Source organism: Lissotriton vulgaris, chromosome 3_1 (assembly GCF_964263255.1).
Source record: "Lissotriton vulgaris chromosome 3_1, aLisVul1.2, whole genome shotgun sequence".
Classification (NCBI taxonomy): domain Eukaryota; kingdom Metazoa; phylum Chordata; class Amphibia; order Caudata; family Salamandridae; genus Lissotriton; species Lissotriton vulgaris.
The window spans coordinates 1,921,136,710-1,921,156,185 of record NC_141689.1 but is presented as its reverse complement, the minus strand read 5'-3'; the positions used below and the strand labels follow the sequence as shown (position 1 = coordinate 1,921,156,185).

At 43.1% G+C, this 19,476-nt stretch overlaps 1 protein-coding gene across 1 annotated transcript in view; it reads right to left on the bottom strand.

The window, feature by feature from the left end:
• Positions 1–19,476, bottom strand: part of KLHL2 (kelch like family member 2) — a 459,367-nt gene that overhangs the window by 354,447 nt on the left and 85,444 nt on the right. The window lies entirely within an intron of this gene.

Here is a 19,476-nt window from a genome sequence, read left to right as displayed (position 1 = left end):
CAAAGTGATTACAAGACCATAAAAAAGATTAATTTAATATGCAAGACAGACATCAAAACAGAAAAAGAAATTTGTACAAATTTTTTGCTGTCTCAATTTCCCTTTTGAGTTTATTCAATACACGCTTGTTGTTGCAAGTGATTAGTTGCCTGAATTGTCCCTGTAACTTGTATCCCCTAACTCAAACAACACGGTTTAAAACCATGTGTCAGAGACCTTGGACTATGATGGAAGCCTACAACAAAGCCTCAGGCTTCCAGGGAATACCAATACTTAGATTGGCTATGTGTAAGAAGAGTGAGAAGGTAAATGAGAAATACTACTCCTGGCTAAAGGCCCCCTGAATACTCCAACCCTCCACAGGCAATACGAACACCTAAAACATAACATGAAATACAGAAAATACACATCTTGAAACAACTGCTACAGTAAAGCCCACAAAACAGGCACGCACTATTGTAGGATTAAGTAGCTTGTGGCCCACAGCCTACTGGAAATCCAAAGTGCCAATTGGCCAGAAGGAACGCAGGGCAGGAGGTACAACTTTCTAAGAATTAGCTCAAGACATGTCACTGATAAAACTTTGTTAAGTAAGGAAATCCACAGAAATGGCACAATATGTAAAACCTGAAAGGAGTTTTTGTTTTCGAAGGGGGGTTATGGTCTAAATTGGAATGCCTAGAGAAGAACACTGCAAGACTCACAATCCTTGGCACAGACAGCAGTCTTGTAGACTTGTAGAGCTTCCCCTTCTCACACAGCACGTCTAGCTGTTTGGCAGATGACAAATATTTGGAAACTCAATCTCCCCTTCTTATAGTCCTTTTCCAGACATCAAAAGTAATTTAGGGTCTTTGAAGTTTTTGGTTGGGGTTATGCTTCTTTTGAAGTGGGTACTTCTCCATTTGATCTTCCTTCATGAAAGAGGTCTGCCATAGCAGGGCGGACTACGAAGCTGGTTGTTCACAACACAATTTTTGTGAGTGCACACCTGGATGTCAGCCAATGCAATATGTGAAACAAAATGTTAATTCCAGACCCCAAGCCCTACTCTTTACGATCCTCTTATCAGCCTCATTTCCATTCCTGAGATGTGTCCAGGACCCTTCCTTGAGATTTAATTAAAGAGCAGTCCTTTGAAATGTGAAGGGAATCGCGCCCTTTTCACTCTAGTCTGTCGCCAACCATCTCACAGGAATACAGCAATATACAAATCTGTCCAGGAAATTCCTCCTTATGTCTTCACCAGGTAGACCTGGGCTTTCCCAAATGGAACCCAGGGTCCTCTATGCAATGCACCATTGCAGACACACTCACTCAGTGTTTTCAAAGCACACTCTCAGTCCAGCACTAACGCCTCTCTATGCATTGTACATTTACCTGCACACATGCATTCAGTATACACACTCAATCTGTGCATACTGTTCATTACTGAACTTTTCTAGATTCAACAGGGCTGAGGTAATTTTGAATCCTCTGAGTTAGTCACATTCTTTAAAAAAAATGGCATAGAGCATGTTAAATTCTCCTTCTATCACCCACAGGGCAATGGCCAAGTGGAACGGGCCAATCGCCTGATTAAAGAAACCATCCAAAAGCCATGAAGTCTCATATTCCTGTTGGGACAGCACTACGCACTGGGTTGTAGTCATACCGTACCACCCCCACAGTACCACTGGTAGAATGTGTAATGTATGTGTACGTGTAAAGCGCACTATCACCTGACAGGCATCTTGGCGCTGTATACCGCTGTGGAACCCATCCTGGCTTTCCCTGTGAGATTCTCCCTACTGGGCACCCCCAAGGTGAAACCAGGCATCCCAGCGCTTTAGGTCATTTGTGGAGATTAAGCAAGCTATTGCCCAGAGTTGCTGAGTGGGGACCCATGATTAGAGTAGGCACCGAGGCGAGAATTATCGAGTCCGTGGACATTGAGCCCAAGACCCTGCCGCGCCGGGAATTGAACGCTGGTCCAGGCCAGACCTCTGCATCAGGGTCTGCAGCTCTAACCATTGAGTCACACTTCTCAGAACCCCATTTGAACTCATTAGGGGTAAGGCAGCGATCACACGTTTGCAACCACATTGGTCATTGTCTTGGAAAAAATGGGAAAATGAAAACTATAAAGAAAATAAGAGTAAGATGAGAAGTCTGGTGGATGAGTGCCAGAAGCGCATGCACACAAATTATGACGCAAGGAATAATGTACAAAAGATGTCCGTGAAAGAAGGTGAAGTATTCCAGGAAGGGGGCCAACATGAGCAAGTAAAGTGAACCAAGGCGCGTGGGCAAAACTAAAGGGTACTGCCGTTCTTCTTGACAATGGTCAATGGTGGAATGGGTCGAAAGTTGCTAGAAGCAGGATCTCTGAACCTGAGAGAAGGCCTAGTGGCTGGCAGAACGATGATCTGGTGTCCTCTGCTGAGTAGCGCATGGGTGGAGCATGTGGGGATAAAACTACTCCTGTGTAAATTGATGATATTCCCAGAGTATCTCTTCCTGGTGTGGCCACTGGTCCTGTTGATACCATTCATGATAGGAGAACAATTGCTCCGCCCATAAGACTCAAGGATTATGCAATGTATTAGCTCATTTTAGGGAATGCATAAAAGTATGGATTTCCTTTGCTTGTTTTGAAACTATGTATTCCAGCTGTTTTTAAAAAACGGGAGAAGATGTAACATGCTGTCACCCTGCCCTATCTTGTCCCTTCCCCGTTCCCATCCTACCTGCTGTGTCTGTGCGCATGACTCCAGGTGCGCGTTTAGAATGTTCAAAGGACTTTTGTTAAAGCTGTTATTCTAACGGCATTCCGTATCACTGAAGAATAAAGATGGTCGCTTTCTTGATCCCATCCTGTCGCCTTGTCATTAAAAGTGCCAAGAAAGGCCGCGTGGGCGCACCACTGCTCGAAACTGCCCCTTCAGAGAAAGTAAACTGTCAGCATGAATCACCACCACCAAAGACACAACCGCGGCCCGACCAGGCGTGACGATGTGGAGCCTGTGTAGCGCATACAATCACTGCTGCTCCCTGATCCACATGTGTGAGCGCGGGCATCATCAGCGTCGTCTGGGCTCGTCATCAGTGTCGTCTGGCGCGTCATCAGCTTCCTCTGGCCGAGGCTCTCAGCGAGCAGGGTGCTGGACAGTGACAGCGCAGGGCAGTGGTTTGCCAGTGTCACCTGCTGCCCTTGGGCCTTGCTTGGAGCTGACCGCTGTCATCATACCTAACCTGCGCAGAGTACTGCATGCACCCCATTATTGCGACTAATAAATTTAGTCTAGTACCATTGACCGACCAGCCACAGGCCTGTCTACTCGACCAGTCTGGAGGGATCGGGTTATCAGAGCTCCGGGCAAGGACATGGCAGGAGATAAGCGAGGGAGGGCATGTGTCCAGTCTGCTTACTGCTGCCCTGCCAGGCAACTACAAGATGGAGCAAGGAGGGATGGCCCGGTGCGATTGTTGAGACGTTTTCAGCACTAGCATACTTAATATAGCCGTAAAAGTGGAACATTGGGCCCTTCACATTACTGGGCCTCAGGGCCACTCCATCTGCTGCACTCCAGTAGCTATGCACCTGGTGTTCTGTGTGCGTTTTAATAGCATATAACTCCCAGTCACGGCGCAAAGCTGCTGCAGGCCTAGACGTGGCAGGGTCTGTGTCCTTGTGTTAATCACTGAACCATGCCGGCCTGCTTGTGACATGCCACATGCAGCACTCTCTCGCACCGAGACCCGATTTCCTATGCCCATAGGGGACATGTATAGCTGGCACGATAGCACAGTAGGTTTAATGCATGTAATCAAAAACGAAAGGCAACCTGCAGGTCACTAGTGCTGAAGAAGCCTTTCACCCTTCTAAGGAACATAAAGTGACTACAAATACCATATAAAAAGGTTCTTGATGTTGGGAGGTAGTATTTCTTTAGCTGAACACATCCACACCTTACCACCCTAGTCGCCTAGTGACCACCCCACATGTAGCTCTCACTGTGACATGAGTGCTTCCCTGTGTTTCCTACATACAATGACACAACAGGCCTTAGGAGCTCCATTTGTGGCCTTCATCACTTCTCACTCTTTCTTGCCATTACTAATCAATGTGTTTACAGAGAGTGTTCAATCCTCCCTTTTCTCCATGCGTGGGCCTAGCATGTCTGATTAATCAGAGACAGACACTGTTTATTTCCGATTTTGTTTTCTCCATCTCTTTTCCAAAAGACAGGTTAGAAGACTGTGTGCCAATATGTTTTGTATAAAGGAAGAAGAGCGACGGATCATTTAGAGAGCTTGGAGCTACAGTAGTGTGCACATTCAACCCCACTGAGTAGGCGAGCTCTGGAGACACCCTGCCCAGTCCTCCTGTGTAAGGTCACCAGATGACTCCATGTCATGTTATGTTAAAAGTAATTTGTAGAGCGCACGTTCACCAGGCGGTTTCTTGGCTCTCATCATGGACACCTGTTCCAGTTTCTGTTTTTCAGATCAATGTTTTCAGGTGTTTTAGTCCAACTGGTATATGTGACGTCTACCATGACGAAACAAACACAGAAGAGGTATACATGCAAATAAGTAGATAGGGCAAATTGCCTGCAGATCTCCTTGCTCACATAGAGTGGGGTTGAATATTTCATGTTGTGCTTTGCAAAGTAGTTGTTTCGACTCTTTGTTTGCACTTGCTTCTCTTTTTTGCAGCTTTTCACTGTTTCTTGATTTTTTTATCTTTTATTTATTGTTTATGCTCTCTTTTGTTTATATTGTTTATTCACACCAAATCTGTCTCTGGAAGGAAAGGAGATGTGTTATGTTTTATCTCCGGCCTGTGGGCGGCTTTGCTCTGCCTGCTGGGCTCGTGGTGTCTTGGTTACTGCGCTCGTGGCATATGACATGCTTTTGGTTGTATGTCTCGAGCCCAGTATTCCACAGAACGGCCGTTGTTGTGAAGCGGTTCCCCTGGCTTAGGTGGTTGGGTTATTGTTGTATTTAGCCTGTCTCTTTTCTACCTGGGGGATTTCACTGTCATTCACATGATGTCACCACTAGACCCTTTGGTGACATCATGGAGTGTTTGGGGCTTAGCCTGGTGACAACTGGCAGTTGGAACCAGGCAGGCTGAGTGGCAAGCTGGTCACTCCTGGTGGGTCTTCTCTGTATCTTATTATTAACATCTTGAAGACTTGACTAACCTTGAATAAAGCAACCTAAATGATACCAGGCTCCCAGCTTCTATTTACAACATTTTTGGCGATGAGGGTGGGAAGAGACAGGCAAAATACAACTGTTATTAATGCTATCTTGAACCAATAAATATTGCCAATCCCTTTGGAAGACTCCTCTTTTATTTAAAATAGATACCAATAACAATCCATTTGCAAAGAACAGCAGACACACATGCACAGAGACCAAAAGGCTCCTTACATCTACACCACCTTGGCATCCAGTCACAATACACATGGAATGCTATGTTTGTTGCTTGTATATGCATTTGATGATGTGGAAAGGTTCTATATATGAGCTGGGTGTCACTGGCGTGTAGAAAGGAGAGAATACGAGAATCTGAGGGCAATGAACCAACAGAAATATCACAATCACCTATACTAAAATATATTAAAAAATGGAGTTCTTATATGGGAATGGAATTAGTAATATATAGGATACTTATAGATCAAACATTTTTAAATTATACATTGCAAGAACTTAAGACATGGCAGAAGGAAAGACTAGCAGTCAAAATATACCGGAGAAGACTGGGATGAATTGCTCCATGTTATTGATGGCGGTCCCATCGGATGCTTTTTGAACGAGCTCCATGCTGGGCCCCATCTAAATCAATGGGGTGGCCTGTACCTCTGGGTTCGGGCCACTGAACAAACAGCTGAGGACTGCCTAAAATCTGTCTGGGGCAATGCCGGTGAGAGTAGTCTGTGGTGATCCTCAACCTTAACTCGGGTTTTGGGGGCTGTCAAGCGTACTGGAGACCTTTGGTGGAGGGCAGCAGCATCGTCTTGACCCAGCCTTTACATACACATAAATGCCCTACAGCATCCACTGACTCATGGCGGTATTAGTGCGCCTAACTTTGAGTTACATTATACAGCAGCGCAACTACAATGGCATATGGCCTGGCTGTGCATACCCACATGCCCTGAACTGGTGTCCATTTGAGCAGTCTTAGACATCCTAAACGTTTATACATCGCTGTCTGACCGGAAGATCTGCCCCCATTGAGAGACTCGCCGGAAGACTGTGGCCAGCATCTGCTGGCATAGATTTGTGGATGCCAAGGGGCCTCATCTTTCATACTCATCGTCCATTCTGATTTGGGACTTGCGTCAATTTCGTGACGCAATGGCATGATGCGGTTCCCTGGAAGGAAGCAGGAGTCGATCAAATGGGGGAACTCTACCACGAGGGCTCCATCATGTCCATTCAGGACATCATGGACAGATACGGAATAAAAGCTTGCCAGTTCTAAACATTTCATACCTTACAACATGCTTTATGTGCCACATGATGTGCTGGCAATTGGAGCCGCTCAAGTCTGCTACGTTGCATGTGCTCCTGACTTCTGATAGCACGCTTTGCGTGATTACCACCCTCTACACGTCCCTCAACTCAGCCCCACCGGAGTACACTGCAGGGGGGTGTGCCAAATGGGACGGCATGTTGCCACAGCCCTTGTCGATACGTCTTGGTCCTGGGCATCACAATTGCTGAAGGATGAATCTCGTTACCCTAGATTTCGCTTCACACAATATAATCATGTGCATCACGCTTACCTTTCCCCTCAGCGCATCAAGTGCATGTACCTAGCCATGACTCAATGGTGTCCTCGATGTAAACTACAGGATGCTGGATTCTACCACATGGTATGGGATTTCCCAACGCTATACCGGTATGGCAAACAGACTCTGTCACGGTGGCTGAACTAGCAGAACACACTCTTGAACCCACACCCGAATCCTGTCTGTTGGGCCTACGCACCTGAGCGAAAAGTGATAGACATCTTTACAAGTTGATTGACTTTGCCCTTGTTGTATTTAAAGACAGATGGCGATGGCGTGAGAGACGCCCAGCCCTCCATAACTCCAGCGCTGGCTGGCTACACTAAAGACATGGACGCGAGTGGTGGCCGCCACCCTTAGGCTCCTCCGCATTTGGGGGAATTCATGAATGGGGGGGGGGGGTGCTGGTAAACCTTTTTACTTTACGTAGAAGCTAAAAATGATGCACGTCCACCGTGAGATATGCCACCACACTGAGCAGATAGATTCACATTCAAGCCACCGTCGGCGGACTTATTGTGCTGTGGGGTGCTGGTGCACAACAACATCTGCATACGATACACCAACAACCACACACACTTTGTTAGGGCTGCCACAGGGCCTGGGCTCCACCGCTCCAAGCACATGCCACCATTGTCTGCATAGAGGTACTCTCTCTGGTGCCGACTGTCTACACATGCCGTCCCCGCGTCACCTTCACTGAGCGACCCACACTGGTGGCAGATTCTCCCCATCCAGCACATGCTGCACATTCCGACATATCCCTACCCTAAGCAGACTCCTCTGAAGGGAAGGCAGAAAGACTTTATTGCTCCTTCTGGAATGGTGGCTCACACTGCTACCCTTTTTGCTCTATGTAGAAATCCCTGTGGCCTTATTTATGAAGGACTTGCGCCGCCGGTGCGTCACTTTTAACATGGGAAAAAGTGCCGCACCGGCGGCGCAAGTCCTTCATAAATAAGGCCCCTGGGGTCTAGTGGGATTACTCAGCCCCACATGAGCGGAATGGGAGGGAAAAATCCAAATATTACTAGAAGATGGTGCTGAAAAACTGTATTGCCACTTTTGGGATGGGGTATGGTCTGATTCCTCTGAAACCATTTTACTTTGCACCAGTGAGAAATCCTTGGCATCTAGTGGTCTTTTTTCTCTCCCTGGGGGGGCAGATTGAATGTAAACATCCCCTATCCACCCCCCAGGGTTGCAGAAAGACTGAGGCAAGGCTCCCCCCACAAAGTTGAAAATACCGTGTGTGTAGTGTCCGAGTAGGGATACACTACAGAGAGACAGCATTAGAAAGGGGACATAGACCCCTTTCCACTGCTGCCTCTCCCAAATAGGTCGATGTTCGGGGGCAGAGTTATGCCCTGGCATCGAACAAAAGTGAAAGTAGACTGTGCCGTGCAGTCTACTTTCACTTTGTTTTGATTAAACCCGAAACAAAAAATCTAAATCAAACTCGGGATATGAGGAAGATTCCTCCCTCGAGTCCATCAAATAAAATGCTTATGTCGTTTTCAGCAGAAGCATATTCTTTTCATGTGCTGCTGTTTATACATTGCTGTTGTCTGCCTTACATTGGTAGAACCACAAAGCTGCTCCTAACATTGTATTAGTCCTATTGTCATAGCTGCCAAGGTTTCAGATTGCATATGTTGACATTTTCATAATTTCAGTGTAATTATGAGTGACATTTCAACAACTATGAGTGACCAGCAAAATCAAGCAAAGAGGAGAAGGGAAACATTTAAATATCAGAAATTACACCCATTTAAGCAATGAGAAACTGTAAGAACATCTTAAAACTGGTGCAAAGCACCAGAAATGGAAGGGCAATAGTTCGCTGATTTTGGGACTCAACAATCAGCCCACCGCAGACAGCATGGCACTGGGCAAGCCTCAGAAGAGTGAAGCATAGATGCCAAGTTTTCAGATTGCTTATATGTGACACTTTCATGTTTTCAGTGTACTTGTGACATTCTACTACTAAATTTGTGATACTGAGTGACACTTTCTCACAAGTAAAACTAAGGAATTAAGTCCAAGTAAAGAGCTAAAGTGTCATATGTGTGTGAACATCTGATCAGTACCCTTCACATGCATGTCTACCTTGGAAACACTCATATAAGAAGGGGGATAATAAATGTGCAAGCAAGTTCAATTTATGAACTTGGAAGTGACATCTACAGAATGTAAACATTCTCCTCTTTTTAATTCGGGTTGAAATTGTGTGTGTTCAGTGCCCAGTTTTTATGTACATAAATCACACGTGATAAGGGTTGGGTAAAGGTCATGTGCGATATTACCACCCTCTGTGCCATTAAACATACTGCAACCAAAGCATCATCTTGCTGCCCCCACTCCTCAATGCGACTTGCGCCTGCGCTGCCTCTACTGTACCACTGCTCGTGGTGCTGCTCTGGCTGAATGGTGCAAGTGGGCTCAGATTCCTTGATTTCTCAACCCTCGGCCGGCCCGAGCTCAGGTTCGGAAATAATTATTAGCCAGCGGGGGGCAGGGTGCCAGATAATTTTACCTCACAGCTCAGACGGCCCGGCAGCACCAGGTGCGATCACAGTAGTGCTGTCAGCCAGAGCACCATGATTCCGGTGCCGCCCATGAGCTCAGTCGTGGTCACAACAGTTCTTGGAGCAACCGGGCATGCATATTAACGGTGTGCTCTGGGTTCCAGCGGCCGCTGTGGTCCCTGGGATTGGTTTGGGGTTGGTTTGGTAGGTCAGAACTCCTGAATTAAGAGCTGCCAGGAACTGCAGCCACCCGCTCACAGTCGAATCGGGCGGGAGCAGGACTTTACGTCCTGCGCCGTTGCGCTGTGTCCGGAATAGAATGATTGATACATTGTCGCAAAATCTCCAAAGCCTGCCAGGATCAGCTCTAGGGCGCGCTGCCCCTGCAGCTTCACTTTGCCATTCCAATGCTGCGTGATTAGCAGTGTTTGGATGGGGCTTGAAGTCCTAGGAGGCACTATGTCAATTATGCAAGACTTTGCATTTCAGTGCGGTGATGCGGATCACCACGCTGAAATGCGTTAGAGTCACTTCCGATGCGTGATACTTTGCAGGCCTGTATTCTATTGCAAAACGGATATCACGCTTACTACCCCTATGTGGGGAGCTGAGGCCCCTGTCTATGTAAAAAGCATGCTATACTGTGTATGGCATGTCGTTGGAACTGTGTTGTCTTTGTTTTGATCCTGTGTGGGAAATGTTTCCATGTCATGCATGATGATCACCAAGGTGTCATTTTCATGTTATAGAAATGCAGTGCACATCAGTGTGATGGAGAAAGAAGTGTGAGAGAGAGGTAGCCATTATGGCTTTCAGTAAGCTGGTAGCTTTGAATAGCTTTGCAGGTCCCTTTATTGCATTTCTTATGATCATAGTTCACTAATCGGGTTACTGCACTGTGAAGATTATTCAGAGATATTTTATTCAAACTTTATTCAGTTTTCACTTTTGCTACTAATTTATTTACACATTACTTAGAGGTAAATCTCCAAATGCACTAATTGTCAAATATTTCTTCAAAAAATGAAAGCTGTGGAGATTAATAAATAGCATGGATAAAAAAATGCAAAAGAAAATGCATTGTGGGCTTTATAATGCCACTAATAGTGCATCATGTTTCAAATGTTGTAAGAATATAGTCTACTCCCAGGGGCACCCAACCAAAACCTTTTCTTTCAGCCATTCCTGGGGGACATAGCCCCTAAAACAAATATTTCTGTCTATGGGACTGGACAGTGTGAACATTCCAAATTCATGACTTTTGGGTATTCAAAAAAACTTTCTGGGCACTTTCCACTTTGAAAGCACAGAGAAAACTTCTGCAAAATACAGCCGTAAGTGTGTTTAGAGGCTGGGGAAGTAAAGGCATACTTCAATTTTTAATTAGGATAATGAGGAAGACGTTTCTTCACAGCTGAATCAATTTCCTACTGGAACAACACAGAGAACACAGAAAGAGCAAAGCACGTTGTACACTGGTTCCTGAAACTGGTTAGGGGTAGAGATGAGGCAACTGGATTTACAAGGTTAAAAGGTTATGACTGGAAAGCCACAAATGTCATGGTCTAACCTTCTTAAAGTATGCGTACTACTATATAAAATCTGTAGTAAATATACACCTGAGTTAGTACTCCTATGATAACCTTTTGTTTCTGAATGTAAACAAGGAGCAGCAATTCAGTGGCGCACATCCCCAAGGAATCGGAGTCAGCCAAAATAGACCCAGTATGCAACCTCTGACCAACAGTAGCTAACTTGATATACTGTTTTCCTAATCATGCTTTTAAGATGACTAGAGATATCTATGGGTTTCTTATAGGAACACTTTTAGGTGAAGTGGAAGGCAGTAGTGTCAATTAGGCGGAAAGTAGTAGGCAAGATGTGATAGCAACCAGTAGGAAAGCCATACGCAGTCATTCATTTAGATCATGAAATTAACCTTAAAATACCATAGTGGTTTCCTATAATATTTCTGTTTACCTTTCTTAGACCTACTGGATGATTTTGTGTGGGCTGTGTAAGATTAAATGGTGTATCGGATTGATTCATTAAAGTAGAGAATTGGCCTTCTAACCATACTACTAGAGCGTGTGGATTTCCACGAGTTTATAGTGATGTACAAATGAGCAAATCAATCAAATCAAATCACTACTTTCCCAGGGCTACACACAGAACTGCAGAGAACTACCTTCCATGGGCGAGTGCATAACAGGGAAAAACTTGACCTCAGTGAGATAATGTGCAAACATTATCCCCAGTAGGGCTCGGCTTGGAATGAAGGCTCTTCCGAGATGCTACATTTACTGTTATGTCTGTCTGCCAGCTGAACGATAATTTGTGCCTCATCACTGTAGATCCTCATTACTTGGGGGAGAAACATATGTCAAGCCTCCTGATACCCAGATCATTCATTAAAATCATTAAAAAAATACAATTTCAGATATCCTACCTTATCCATCCTCCATGTAATCAGTTATAAATATAAAAATACCATTGTGGAACTTTAATTAAAGAAACACAGACAATTGTCAAGTTTCATAACCAGCTTTATACGCGAGTCACAGGAACATGAGCTAAGCAGCAGCATGTGCTATTTACGGAACTTTCCCCAGGTGTTTTTTACACAAAAGGCATGATAATACAGTCCAGATCCAATGATTTTACAGAAAAAGGGATTTCTTCATCATACAAGTTGTTGACCCAAGGAGACAAAACGTTACACAAGCATTAGGCATAAAACCAATCACTGTGGAATACCATTTTGTGATACAAGTGTAATACAAGATGGTGGCAGGTGTCATGTCCACATGCTGACCGGGGACCATCCAGTGCGTCACCAGAGAGCATTTGCACAATACCTGTCCAATCAAATGCATGCACTTGTGACTTGGCCATTTCTGAAGGCCTTGCGGTTACAGCTAACATATAGACAGTTCAAGTTCACTGAAAGGCTAACTGCTTGTGCACCTTCTGTAGGCTTGCTCCTATTGAGCGTCATAAAATGGAACCTGAAAACAAATGGATCCCACACCTGACCTAGACAGTAGCTTACATGTACAAACCTTGTTTGATGCCTTCAAACGCATCACACATGTCTAGCAGCTGTAAAGACGGGGGAAACAACTTCCTTAGATTTTCTGCTCCTTTCTAGAAATAATTAAAATTGACGATTTTATTATGTTGAGTGATGCTTTAGAAATAAGTGAGAGACCACTGAAGAGTATAATGAGAGAAATGGGGATGAGCAACACTAGATTGAACTGCATCAGGGCTACAATAGGGAACAAGTGAGACCACATTTAACTGAATATTGACAATGACTGTGAATGAGTGAGACTCCACGGAGAGTACAGAGATACTTAGTCGGAACGTGTCAAACTCCATTGAAGTGCTTATGGATAGTGATGGGGTGTAACCAAGACTTCAATCTTCTTTAACCCCTTCCACACTCATGACGAGCTGGGCTCGTCATGGCGTAGCCTCCTCGCACGCTGATGCCGAGCCCAGCTCGTCATGTATAGTGTGATTCCCTAAATCCCAGCATGCGAGCAAAATAACGCTAGCACCCATGAGGTTAACAAGGACAATGATATAAAATCAGTGGAAATGCATAATAACCAGGAACAGCTGTTCCAGCAGTGAGACTGCACCAAATGAGCGGGAAACTGCTGTGTGCGAGGCAGCAGCAAGTTACAATCAAAGCCGTGACATTCAGCCCAGGCCACAGGATATGCTGCTGGCCATGGAGTCCTGCGACCAGTGAGGTGTTGCTTTGGTTCACAACTTTACTGGAGTATAGGGAAAACTGGACATCTCCTAATGGGTCAGTGTGTGAGAATAAAGAGGGGTATCAAAAGGGTGTGGTAGTTATGAGACATGGCCAATTATATCTTAAGAGTCTAGTCTGCCTTTTATCTACAGCCCTAGCCCCATATTCCAGCCCTTTCATAGGATTTTCTGGAATTCCCCAAAAATTCACACATGCCAATCTGTCTCAGCCCATGGCAAGGGCGGAGTCGTCCATACAGATGGGAGAAAAATCATGGTGGAGCAATTAAGATTAAATCACTTTACTTGTCGTACTATTATGTAAATGTTCTAAGGGGAAAATGTACCTTCCGCACCACTGGGATCCCCTTAAAGAACCCCAGGGAAAGGTGTGGTTCATGTCAACGCTTGAATGTCTTCAGTATTGCAAGAGGAAATCCATGGTGCATGACCCATGTCTTTATTCCCTTCTTCACAACCCATTCAACTCAAAACTGAATCATCTCCTCTAATGCTCAAGGAAATCATTTTCGTTCTCTACCCCATGTTCAGAATTAACAGGCTGAACATCCTCCACCATGGGGGTAGAGGATTTTACGCTCTATCCAAACTCTAAATGTGGCCTTATGTCTCTAGTTTTTGTTGGATACTTTTTAGGTGTAGTGAGGCAGGGTTTAAAAGCATGCCTGGCAGCCCGATTTAAAACACCTAAACATAAATGACTTGTTTCTTCCTCCAAGCTCTCTTTTAGTTTGGTCTCTGACCAATTCAACTTAAATCAGCAACAGTGAATAAAAATCACCACCTTACAATAACATCTTGAATATCATTGGAGGTCCCTTTGCTGCCCAGTTGCAAAGTTAAGACCTGCAAACTGAACTAAATATGTATCAGATACATATTCAAGCTCTCTAGTCTGATTCAGGTATGACTCTTGCCTAAGTAAGGGCTTAGGCCTCAAGTTCAGTAAAGTTGTTGAAATTAGACCAGTCCGTACAAGATTCTAAGAACCAAAGTAAATTCTATGGCTACACTCTGTGTCTTGTTTCATACAAACTTTCATCTGATTTATATGAAAAAAGGGCCTCTCAATCAAGTTCCTATGGAATTCCACTTGCCCTCATGTGTTCAAAATAGACATCAGATGTGGAAAATAAACGGCATTTCGAAGAATAAACCAGACATTTACGCTTATTTCAAACTAATAACTATATTTACTTGTTCACACTGTCATGTTTTCATCCATCTCTGAAAATGCTCAACAAAGAACAAAGGCGACATTGAAACATCTGTGTGAATAAGATTCTTCCAATTAATGGCTGAAGCAAAAAGCATTTGCAATTCAATAGGTCTCGCATTCACACGAGTTTGTGCTATTGGCATTGTAAATGACAATGCCTTTTATTTATGTATTGGGTTTTAAAACATAAATAAAAGGCATTTCATTTTACAATACTAATAGCTTAAACTCTCGCAAATGGGAGACTTATTGCATTGCAATAAAGGGACTTCTCGACCGCTTGTTAAATTGTAAATATCAGAGGAATAGACAGGCCTGCGACGTCTCCAAAGTAGTGATAAATAGTGCAATGAAGAAGATGTGTAAGTGTTGTAAGTTACACAGACAGAAAGTGCGAAGTGAGAATTACATATGATACGAGCTATAAACACTAACAAAGCGCTCCAACACCTTTAGCTCTGTGATTACACTGTCGCGGCTCAGGAGGAAGAGTAGCAAGGGGGGGCTATTTCCTGCCCTCTTCGTGATTTGAGTGCGCAGTGTGGCACAGCGTGATGTCATTGCTATCTTTGACCTAATACAAACACTCCAGCTGTAGTAGGGCCCTGGCTTCATGTCCTGGTGCAGGGTGGGCTGTGTTTTATGGCTGGCATGGAGGGAGGGAGGGCTAGGGTATTCACCCGTTACAACGCATCTTTTACTCCGCACTACCACTACAACGCGGGCATTACAACGCATACCGTTACAATGCATTGCGCTGGGGGGCACTCTAGGATAAGAGGTAAGTTTAATTTACTATCCAACACCTTCCCTAGGGTCCACGAGGACTGGAGTTAGAATAGTAAATTATACTTACCACTATCCAGCACCCCAAAGCGCTATGCGTTGTAGCGGTATGCGTTGTAAATACCGCGTTGTAATGGTACGCGGAGTAAAAGTATGCGTTGTAACGACATACATCCGAGGGCTAGTCACAGCTGCAGCTCCGGCCTTGTACAGTGCCCCCCACTATTACTAGTGAGCAAGAGGCGCTGAGGTGGTGGTAATGGTATGGTGGTGGTGGTGGTAGTGGTATTGGTGGTGGTGGCAATGGTGATATTGGTGGTGTTGGTATTGGTGGCCGTATTGGTATTTGTGGTGGTATTGGTGATGGTGGTGATATTGGTGGTGTAGGTATTGGTAGTATTGGTGGTATTGTTGGAGGTGGAGGTATTGGTGGTGGTGGTGGTATTGGTGATGGTATTGGTGGTGGGGTTTTTGTTAATAAAACAGCCTTTTGAAAACAACTCGTCAGGTGGCTTAGGGCAGATGACATGTAACACTGATGTGCTGTTGTCAGCTTCATCCCATTAGCACACAATTATATGCTACCTGGAATTCACATGACTTAATTCTCTAATCATTTCTAAATCCATTTGACTTGGGGGGCTGAAACAGACAAAAGATAATGACGGGATAAAGTGATTGAAAGCGGGCGCCCGTGTTATGTGGGCAGTCATGCTGCTTAAAAAAACACAAGCGGTTTCAGCTCAAGCAGCACTAGTCTGGCCTGCAGTTAGAGAAACTCAATAAAGTAAATAGTGCTTACAGATTAAATAATATACCCCGTGTAACAACTGAAGTAAAGGTGCCAGTAGCCATGGGAGGTTCCAAATGAAGATAAGGCCATACTAAGGAGGGACTAACAAGCCTATTAACGAATCCGAAGGCAGCATTTAAGAAAGACAATGACACAAGCCAATGGAAAATATGGGCGGAGAATGGGTGCTGCTTCTCTCCCATACTCTACAACAGCAGTCTTGCAGTGCGAGCAGAGCATGCGAGCTGCCGCTAGGCCGGACCTAAAATTAATAGGTGTAATAAATATATAGTATGCAGATTAAATGGCATGGGTTTTTGCATATATCCTCACAGGGTGCCAGTTTTCCATGCTCCTGTTATGGAATGAACGCTTGTTTCAACCGAAGACCACAATCATCGGGAGCAGCGACCTGCGGCGTGAGGTATTTACCGAAATGTGTGAATATCCACATGGCTAGCGGAGGTACTTCGCAAGTGTTATAACCAACGCATACTTTGAATTCAAACTTTGAAACAGGGCAAACATGGCGAAATTCGATGCCTATCACTCCAAATTCCACATGCCCTGATCTTTTTGTATGGTAAATTACAAGAGAGGGGAGTTAATGGCACCTGGTAATTACCGGATGCAGCTAACTCCATATTACTTGGCGGTCCCATTGCTGCGCAAACAGGGATCAGATGTTTACGCAGGGGCGGCTCCTTCACGTGGGCAGAGGAGCGTCGCACCACTGCTTTCTCGCGGTAAACAGTCATAATATCGATTCCAAAATATAGAATGGACATAATATCGAAGTAAAAATATAGAATGGACAAAATATCGAATGGACACAATATAGTGGTTAAATATCGAATTTAAGGTAAGTAATATCGATTTTCAAAATATAGAAGTCAAAATATCGAAGTATACAATATAAGCATTAAATATATCGATTTTTTAATAATATAAATTTTTTTAAAGTGTTTTGTATGTTAGTATATGTGTGAAAAGTGTATATTAATTTTTGTAATGTATGTTTAATGTATTTTAAGTAATTAATTTTATGTTATTTAATTTTTGCGTAATTTAATTCTGTAGCGGATTGTGGGTTTATAGGGGAATAGGGTGGGAAGTAATTTAATTGTAATTAATTAAATACTTTTATTTATTTATTGGTATTCATTTTGAATTTATTGTTATTTTTTAATTGGTAATTACATTTTATTAATTGCCAATTATTTTGTTTTAATTGATTAATTGTTAATTATGTTAATTTTCTAAATTTATTTTCTGTAGCGGGTTGTGGGTTTATAGGGGAATAGAGTGGGCAGTAATTTAATTGTAATTAAGTAAATAATTGTTTTCATTTATTGGTATTGATTTTAAATTTATTGTTAATTAATTTTTAATTGGTAAATAATTTCTATTAATTGGCAATTAATTTTTATTAATTGGTAATTATTTTGTATTAATTAAATATTTGATAATTATGATAATTGTATTAATGTATTTTCTGTAGTGGGATGTGGGTTTATAGGGGAATAGGGTGGGAAGTATTGTAATTGTAATTAATTACATATTAACAATAAAAAACTACAGAAATACACTTTTTGTGTATTGATAATTAATTTACTGTTAATTTTTATTTGGTATTAATTTTTATTATTAATTCGTTTTTGTTATTGAAAATTAATTAGTTGTTAAATAATTATGAATAGGTTATTAATTTTTAATAACTAATATGTAGTTGTATTTTTAATTAATTATTACATAATATTACATTGGTTATTAATTTCAATTAATGTTTTATTGGTATTGATATTTAATGTATTTTTAATAATATATTAAATCATTACTTTCCCTACTGTTAAACTCACTGGAGTGGGAATAGTAATTTTCGCCCTCCCGCTATCCAACGCTTTCCCTACTGTTGCACTCTCTGGAGTGGGAATAGTATTTTTTACCCCTACGCTATCCAACGCTTTCCCTACTGTTGCACACTCTGGAGTGGGAATAGTGATTTTTACCCCTACGCTATCCAAAGCTTTCCCTACTGTTGCACTATCTGGAGTGGGAATAGTAATTTTCACACTCCCGCTATCCAACGCTTTCCCTACTGTTGCACTCTCTGGAGTGGGAATAGTATTTTTTACCCCTACGCTATCCAACGCTTTCCCTACTGTTGCACTCTCTGGAGTGGGAATAGTAATTTTTACCCCTACACTATCCAATGCTTTCCCTACTGTTGTACTCTCTGGAGTGGAAATAGTAATTTTTACCCTTCCAATATCCAACGCTTTCCCTACTGTTGCACTCTCTGGAGTGGGAATAGTAATTCTTACCCTTATGCTATCCAACGCTTTCCCTACTGTTGCACTCTCTGGAGTGGGAATAGTAATTTTTACCCCTACGCTATCCAACGCTTTCCCTACTGTTGCACTCTCTGGAGTGGGAATAGTATTTTTTACCCTTATGCTATCCAACGCTTTCCCTACTGTTGCACTCACTGGAGTGGGAATAGTATTTTTTACCCTCCTGCTATCCAACGCTTTCCCTACTGTTGCACTCTCTGGAGTGGGAATAGTAATTTTTACCCTTACGCTATCCAACGCTTTCCCTACTGTTGCACTCTCTGGAGTGGGAATAGTAATTTTTACCCCTACGCTATCCAACGCTTTCCCTACTGTTGCACTCTGGAGTGGGAATAGTATTTTTTACCCCTAGGCTATCCAACGCTTTCCCTACTGTTGCACTCACTGGAGTGGGAATAGTATTTTTTACCCCTACGCTATCCAACGCTTTCCCTACTGTTGCACTCACTGGAGTGGTAATATTAAATGTTACCCTCCTGCTATCCTACAGTAAAATATTGTACATTTTTTATTAATAACTTAAATTAATTATATCTTAATTTTAAGGTTATTTGAGTATTTTTAAGTATGTTTTAGTTAATTATATTTATTATTCCATTAATTTTAAATTACTTTTAAGACATTTAAAAAAAATCGATATTTTGACTGACTATATTTTTTACAGACTATATTTTGGATTCAATATTTTTGTACTTACCTGTTTGTAGATAGGATTTCGATATTTTGGCATTCTATATTTTGGTGACTATATTTTGGTAAGTCTATATTTTGTCATTCTATATTATGTCAGTGATCCCTTTCTCACAGTGTGAGAAGCAGATACATAAAATGGTATTTTAAATACCATTTTATGTTTCTGCGTCTCGCACTACGAGAAAGCAGAAGAGTATGCCTGGTTGGGGGCGGACAGGTGGGCGTTTCTGCTCCAGGCAGGGGAGGAGTGGCTTGCCCACTGTTGTGTGGGCTGGCTGTTTGGTCTGCCCCATGGCCGACCAAACCAGTCATGCACATTCTGCATTTTCTCTATATAGGCTGCCTGCTTCCTGTAAGGCGTCAGGTGCAGAGAGGAGAAGCAACGCTGGACCAGAGGCAGAGGTTTAAATGTAATATTTTTTTTTAATCAACACCCTCCCACCCGCAAGTCATACCGGCTGCAACTGCTGTTTGTACGTTTAGGTCTTTTTGGGATGTCTTCCGCCCACCACAAATTAATAAA